General features: G+C 44.4%; 1 long non-coding RNA gene across 1 annotated transcript in view; it reads right to left on the reverse strand.

Annotated features, from left to right (window-relative positions):
• Nucleotides 1-5,812: 5,812 nt before the first annotated feature.
• Nucleotides 5,813-8,308, reverse strand: part of LOC113456744 — a 10,011-nt gene continuing 7,515 nt past the window's right edge. Inside the window, exons 2-3 of the long non-coding RNA XR_003377491.1 lie at nucleotides 7,228-7,328; nucleotides 5,813-6,190 (exon numbers count right to left, since the gene is read on the reverse strand). This is a non-coding gene — a long non-coding RNA (uncharacterized LOC113456744). The remainder of the gene's footprint in view (nucleotides 6,191-7,227; nucleotides 7,329-8,308) is intronic.

Raw genomic sequence — 8,308 nt, forward strand, 5'->3', positions numbered from 1 at the left:
TGGTTTTTCGAGACAGGGTTTCTCTGTGGCTTTGGAGCCTTTCCTGGAACTAGCTCTGTAGACCAGGCTGGTCTCGAACTCACAGAGATCCGCCTACCTCTGCCTCCCGAGTGCTGGGATTAAAGGTGTGCGCCACCACCGCCCGGCTCCAAACCATTGATCTTTAATAATAACTTTTTAAAAAAAAGATATGGTCTCTCTACATAGGCCTGGCTCCTATGTAGACCAGACTGGCCTTGAGCTTACAAAGCTCCACCTGCCTCAGCCTCCCAAGTGGTGAGATTACATGCATGGACCACTATACCTGGCTTTAAAATTCAGGAGGTTTTTTTTATTTGTTTGGTTGGTTAGTTTTGTTTCATGCATGTATGCCTGTATTGTGTGTGCTAAGACTCAAAACCAACGCCTCTGTGTGCTAAGCAAGCGCTTTACGACTGAGCTGAATTCCTAGCCCAGTTTCCTGGCTGGTTAGCTGCCTTTGTAAACTGAGAATCACTTGTCTTCCTTGGTATTGTATTTCCAAAACAACTCTAAGGCTTAGGAAGAGTTAAGCACTGACACAGAGAAGAACATGTGCTTATAATGGGTAGTTTGTAGACATTTCGAGCTACTGCATGCCACAGAAGCCTGTAGGCTCAAAATTAAAGCCCAAGTGGATTCAACGCCTTGGCAAGGCCCAATCCATGTAGCTGGAGCCCTCTTGTGTATTCACACATGAAGAACAGGGCAAAGAGGTTCTCTGAAGCCTCATTCGGACAAACATCAATTCCAGGTTCAATCTCTACCACTACAAAACAACAAAAACCTGTGTATTTTTTGATGCGGTGGTCCACACTGCAATACCAGGAATCAGCAGGCTGAGATGGGAGGACTCTGAGTTCAAGGCCATCTAAAGCTACATCCTAGATCCGTACTAATCATAACCATAAGGGCTCAATAATAAAGACTGAGCTTTCATGACCTAATCACTTCCCAAATACCTCATTCTCATATTATCAGATTGGAGGATAGGATTTCAATGTAGAAATCTTGGGGGACAGACGCATTCATCTCCTAACATTCTTTTTTTTAAGATTTATTTATTATGCATACAACATTCTGCCTCCACGTATGCCCACACGCCAGAGGAGGGCGCTAGATCTCACCACAGATGGTTGTGAACCACCATGTGGTTGCTGGGAATTGAACTCAGGACCTCTGGAAGAGCAGACAGTGCTCTTAATCACTGAGCTATCTCTCCAGCCCTCATCACATTCTTTTTTTTTATTTATTATATATACAATATTCTGTCTGTGTGTATGCCTGCAGGCCAGAAGAGGGCACCAGACCCCATTACAGATGGTTGTGAGCCACCATGTGGTTGCTGGGAATTGAACTCAGGACCTCTGGAAGAGCAGGCAATGCTCTTAACCACTGAGCCATCTCTCCAGCCCCTCATCACATTTTTTTTAAAGATTTATTCATTTATTATGTACACAACATTCTGCCTCGATGTATGCCCGCACACCAGAGGAGGGCGCCAGATCTCAGTATAGATGGTTGTGAGCCACTGTGGTTGCTGGGAATTGAACTTAGGACCTCTGGTTTGTTTTTTGTTGTTTTTTTTTTTTTTTTTGATTTTTTGAGACAGGGTTTCTCCGTAGCTTTTTTGGTTCCTGTCCTGGAACTAGCTCTTGTAGTTCCACTCACAAAAACCTGCATCCATTAAAATAATCATATAATGAGAAAATTAAATACATATTAAAAATTGCTAGACCTGCAGTGAAAAGAGGAAAACCTCCCTCTAACTGACTCCCACAGGACAGGAGAGAATGGACGGACACAGGCTGTAGAATGGCTTTTATGGCCATGTCTATAAAGAAAACATGGACATAATGGCCTGAGAATGGGAGAAAGTGGAACCTGTTTGTGGATTTAAAAAGCAGTGAAAACAAATCTTAAGGGGCTGACTGGAGAAATGGTTCGGTGGTTACAAGTACTTGTTGAGGATTTCTTGTACAGGGCCTGGGTTCCTTTCTAACATATGGTGGCACACAACCATCCCTAATTCCAATTCTTAGAGATCCAATGTCCTATTCTGACTTCCACATGCACCAGGCAGGTGCACATGTGGTGTGTAACACACATGTAGGCAAAGGGTTCATATACATAAAACAAACCTTTTGTGTGGGGGGGGGTTCAAAACAGGGGTTCTCTCTGTAGCCCTGGCTGTCCTGGAACTGGCCTCAAACTTAGAGATCTGCCTGTCTCTGCCTCCCAAGTTCTGGGATTAAAGATGTGTGTGCCACCAGTGCCCAGCTAAAGACAAACAAATCTTAAATCGGGCTAGGGGGATGGAGAGATGGCTCAGCAGTTGAGTGTATTTGCTGCTCTTGCAGAGGGTATAGTTTAGTTCCCAGCACCTACACTGGGTAGTTAGTGCACAGCAGCTGGTGGGTACCTCTAGCTCTCGGGGGATCTGATGGCTCTGGTCTCTGTGGGTACCTGAACTCATGAACATAACACCCCCAGACATGTACACGCATACATAGTTAAAAATAAAAATAAATCTTTATTTTTTATTTTTTGGGTTTTTTTTGGGGGGGGTACAAGGTTTCTCTGTGTACCTCTGGCTGTCCTGGAACTCACTCTGTAGACCAGGGTGGTCTCGAACCCATAGATATTCATTTGCCTCTGCCTCCCTAGTGCTGTGTACACCACCACACCCAGCCAAATGAATCTTTTTTTTTTTTTTTAATGTAAGCTGTGGCAAGGAAGAGAGCGCACTGGGTAAAGCGCTTGCTGCAGAAGCTTGGTAACCTGAGATTGGATACAGGGAATCCACATAAGTGCCAGATGGGACAGTGTGTAAGTATTTTTAATCTCAGCATGCTTCTAATGCAGTGATCCTCAACCTTCCTAATGCTGTGACCCTTTAACACAGTTTATCAGACTGTGATGACCCCAACCAGAAAATTATTTTCATCGCTAGTACATAACTGTCGTTTTGCTGCTGTTATGAATTGTAATGTAAATATCGGATGTGCAGGATATCTGATATGTGACCCCTGTGAAAGGGTCATTCAACCCCAAAGGGGTCATGACCCACTGGTTGAGAACTGCTACCCTAATAGAAGATAAGAGGCAGAGACAAGAGAATTGTTGGAAGCTGGAGGCCCAGCTAGTCTGACATATACAGCAGTGAACAAGAGACAACCTGACTCAAAACAGGGTAAAAGGTGAGGGCGAACAGCCAAGGTTGTCCTCTGACTTTTACGTACGTGCTACGGCGCATGTGTGTGCATGCATACACACACACACACACACACACACACACACACACACACTGCAAGCTAAGTTTGGTGGTTACAGGCCTGGAATCCTAGCACTCTGCAGGCTGGGGCTGCAGGAGAAGGAAGTCGGGGTCACTTTCAGCTACCTAAATGCGACAAAACTTTAAAAGGAAAAAGACACTTTGGCTTATAATTTCAGAGGTTGCTTGATCCCGTGCCTTTGCATAGGACTTCAAGGCAGTGAGAACACAGAGAGGAAGAGGTTCTTCACCTCTTCACAGACAGGAAGTACATAGTAAGAACCAGGGACTAGGCGTAACCTTCAACGCATACCCCCAGTGACTTACATCCTCCAGCTAGGCAACAACTCATAATAGTGCTGGGCGGTGGTGGCGCACGCCTTTAATCCCAGTACTCGGGAGGCAGAAGCAGGCGGATCTCTGGGAGTTCGAGGCCAGCCTGGTCTACAGAGCTAGTTCCGGGACGGTCACCAAAGCTACATAGAAACCCTGTCTCGAAAAACCAAAAAAAAAAAAAAAACACCCAACTCATAATAGTTTACAGAACCTATCGAAATAGCACCGCCAGCTTGGAGCCAAGGTTTTAATGCCTGAGCCTATAGGAACCTTTTATATTCAAACCACATTATTGCACCCATAGACCCAAAGCACAACAACTCCTGCAAAGCAGAATAATAAAGTTGTGGAAAATCTGTGGCTGAGAGAAAATCTTCAGAATTAATCAGATTTTCCAAATACACACTGGAAACATGTGTCTTTCTGATTAGAAAAGGTGCCTTGGTGGTGGGCTTTTACTTTACTTAAATAAACATGTTCTCACTGAATCTCTTAAGATCCTTAGTCTGACATCATCTCTTAAGGACCATATTAGCTGTTGCTGCTGTTGCTGCTGGTGTGTGTGTGTGTGTGTGTGTGTGTGTGTGGCAAGAGGGTGTTTCCCTGACTTTTTTTCCTTATGCTAAGGTAGTTTTGCTACTCAAAATGGTTAAAATTTTGTTATCTTGGCCAGCCATGGATACAGTGTAGTCTCTTCTGTTATTCTTAGACTCGTGTAAGACCAAAGAAAAAATAAAATGTAAAAGGGCTCTTTAAAAATTCAAGCATCATTAAAGTCTGTATAAAAATTCATAGAAAAAAATAAGAGCTTGCAGTTTAGCTGCGTGTGGATAAATGATGCAGCCCATTTCATTCTATTATAAACACCATTTGGATTCAGCTATCTATTGGTGAGCTTGTGAATTTATTTCTGATATGTCGCTGTCTCATGACGAGATCTTTATTTTTGCTATGCTAAGAAAGGGAGCAGGGGTAAAAGTGATGTCATAGAAGGAGGACGAGATGAAAAGAAATCATCAGGGGAACATTTTTTGAACTAAGGATGGACTTTGCATGGTAAAACACTTTGTCCTAAGAATTGTTCCAAAATGGAAGTAGGTAAGGGCCAAACCAGGTCAAAAGTGTGCTGCGGAAGAAACATGACAGGATTTATGTCATGCAGGCATGCCATGAAATACAGTTGAAAGGGGCTGGAGAGATGGCTCAGAGGTTAAGAGCATTGCATGCTCTTCCAAAGGTCCTGAGTTCAATTCCCAGCAACCACATGGTGGTTCTGGTGCCCTCTTCTGGCCAGCAGACATACACACAGACAGAATATTGTATACATAATAAATAAATAAATAAATAAATATTTTTGAAAAAAAAGAAAAAAAAAGAAATACAGTTGAAAGGGCTGTGTATTTCAGAGAGCAAAATAAAGTAGTGTCCCTGTTCAGAAGCTGCCTACCTCACTCTCCTTCGGAAACTGATCCAAGTGATGGGGTTGCATGTTGCTAATGCATTTTTTAGCACCTGCGTTTCAGGTTTTTGGCTTTTTGTTTCATTTTGTTTTGTTTGTTTTTTGTTTTTTAAAGCCTGAATTAGGTAAGTTTTCACATAAAGATTTCCCTTTTATTACACCATCTTTCTTTTTTTTTTAAGATTAATTTATTTATTATGTATACATCATTCTGTCTTCCTGGATGTCTGCACGCCAGAAGAGGGCACCAGATCTCATTACAGATGGTTGTGAGCCACCATGTGGTTGCTGGGAATTGAACCCAGGTCCTCTGGAAGCACAGCCAATGCTCTTAACCGCTGAGCCATCTCTCCAGCCCGCGGTTCACGTTTTTATTGTCTGTTGTTCATGTAAGCCTCCCTGGGCCCTAATATCCCATATGAGTGGGGATGCTTGAACATATTTTGCTGTCCTGGTTCCACATGGTAGAGGTAGAGAAAGAACTTATATGTGTATTTTTGCTATGCAACACCAAGACATTTCCTTCGGGCATTACCCAAGCTATGCTGATCACCAAACCTGCTCTTACAGACAGCAGCAACCAGGTTAGAGACAGCTCCACACTATCCCGGGACCTCCCCCAGCAACCTGAGGAATTTTTTTCAGAGATGTCGACTCAGGTAAAACTGGAATCATGGTCTTACTGAAGAAAGGAATTTTCAGGACAAGCCAGTATGAGGCAGAATTAGAGTTTATTAAAAGACATTTGAAATACACATTTAAGCTTAGGGGTTAATAGAAAGGTGCTCAGGAAGAGTGAGGCACGTCCAAAACAGGGAGGAAAGGACTTCCATTCCACATCACGGTCCATCACCAAAGGAAGTCAGAGGAGGCAGGAGTTGAAGCAGAAGCCAGGAAGGAGAGCTGCCTATTGGCTTGCGCAGACTCAGTTTGCTTATATACTCCAGACACGCCTGCCCAGTGGAGGCACCGCCCACGGTGGGCTGGGCTCTCCCTTATAAATCATCCATCAAGAAAATGACCTACAGGCTTGCCTACGGGCCAACCTGACGGAAGGACTTTCTCTGTCGAGGTTCTCCCTTCTCAGCAGACTTTGTGTCAAGCTGACAAAAACAAAACAAAATAAAACAACAAATAAACAAATAAACCAACCAGGACTTCTCAAAGTGGGCTTCTCAAATGAGAGTAATATTTCATTTATCTTGACAATGGGCATATGTATAGCTTTTGTAAGTTATGAAATTAACTTCAAGGGGTTGCTAAGAAATTTAAAAGAGATCACAGGATGGTGACCACTGTGACAAGATTACAGTCAATAAGGTGAAACTCCAGATCACAGAGATTAGGATATCAAAAGGCAACAGTTTTACTTCTGAGGTCCAGGAACTATGCAGTGAAGGAGGGAGTCATACCTAAGGGCAATATACCCAGGCTAAGTCTGGTTTATTGCTACTTCAACTTTTTTTTTCCTTCCTTCCTTTTTTTTTTTTAGCCTGTCCTGGAACAAGCTCTTGTAGATCAGACTGGCCTCAAACTCACAGAGTTCCACCTGCCTCTGCCTTCTGAGTGCTGGGATTAAAGGCGTGTGCCCCCACCGCCTGGCTAACTTTAACATTCTTACTTGAAAATATTTCTGTAAGAAAGAAATGTTATCTCCAGGTAGCAAGCTTCGCAGTGGTGATCAGCATCCTGGCTTGTGCTGCTGGTCTAGCCATCTGCTGTTCATCTTCCCTCCAACCACCTCACCCCACACTTCCTGCCCCCATCCCCATTTGCAGACTCCAGGTTCTTGCCCTCCCTCTGCCTCCCATTCCTAAGCAGGGCAGACACCTCAAATGGGACCTCAACAGAGCAAGCACCAAGTAGGAGTCCTGAGAGCTACAGCAGGAACAGAGGAATGGCTTCACTCTCAGCAAAAGGGATTTAAGAGTGGAGCTTGGTGAAGTGAGGGCTCCTGTAACCTGGAGTACCAAATGGGGTCCTGGAGTAGAGGAAAGGATACAGACCTGCCCTCTCTACTCCCACCCCCGAGGAAAGGAGACACTGCAGGCTCATATTCCTCCCATTGGGAATACTCAGTGTTTAAACGCTTGTGCTTCTGGCTCTCCATTATAGTGCCATGCTAGACCACATAATTTACCAGCCCAAGCTGCTCTTCCATCAAGTTTATCTTGTGCAGACTGAGCTTCCAGGACCGCAGGCACATGCGCTTCAAGTTTCCTCTCAAATGGTTCCAAAAGACTGAGGGAAGACAGGAGATAGTTCATCTGTAAATAGACAGGCAGCTAGGGAGAGACATCCTGAATCAGGTCAGACTAAACCCGCTGTCTTAGTCAGGGTTTCTGTTGCTGTGAAGAGACACCATGACTACAGCAACTCTTATAAAGGAAAGCATTTAATTGGGGCTGGCTTACAGTTCAGAGGTTTAGTCCATTATCATCATAGCAGAAAGCATGGCAGCACACAGGGAAACATGGTACTGGAGAAGCCTGACAGTTCTACAGCCGGATCCATCGGCAGCAGGAAGAGAGATACTGGGTTGGCTTGAGCATTTGAAACCTCAAAGTCCACCCCCAGTGACTTGTCTTCCATCAAGACTATAGCTACTCCAACAAGGCCACACTTCCTAATAGTGCCACTCCTTGGTGACCAAACATTCAAATCTATGAGCCTATGGGGGCCATTTTTATCTAAAATACTACACTCCCCAACCACCTTTTTTGGAGACCAGTCTCATTATGCAACCCTGGCTGTTGTCCTGAAACTCACTATGTAAACCAGGCTGGCCTCAAACTCATAGAAATCCACCTGCCTCTGCCTCCTAAGTGCTAAAACTGAAGGCATCTACTACTGCACCCGGCTCCAGTTACCTTTGAAACTGAGATGGCTTAATTCCATGTTCTTGGTCATGCTGGAGAGGCTTTTTTTTTTCTCTCTAGTAAGATGGATGGGCTAACTACCCCTCACTCTCACTAAACCCAGGATACTGGCCAACACAAGCAGAAACTTCAAAGGCTCTCCCCACCTTATCTCACCCAATCAGGTTCCTGCAGTCATTCATAATGACCCAACCCACAGAGTACATCCTGGCAGGTCTAATTCAAGAAGAGGGACTCAGCCCTGTACTACACCCTACTAAAAACATCTACAAATCTATCCCAGCTAGTACAGCTGTGCTGAAATAGGAGCAGCTAGGCTGCATCCCCAGCACCCGGCTGCCC

This window comes from Microtus ochrogaster, chromosome 15 (genome assembly GCF_000317375.1).
Source record: "Microtus ochrogaster isolate Prairie Vole_2 chromosome 15, MicOch1.0, whole genome shotgun sequence".
Taxonomy (NCBI): Eukaryota; Metazoa; Chordata; class Mammalia; order Rodentia; family Cricetidae; genus Microtus; species Microtus ochrogaster.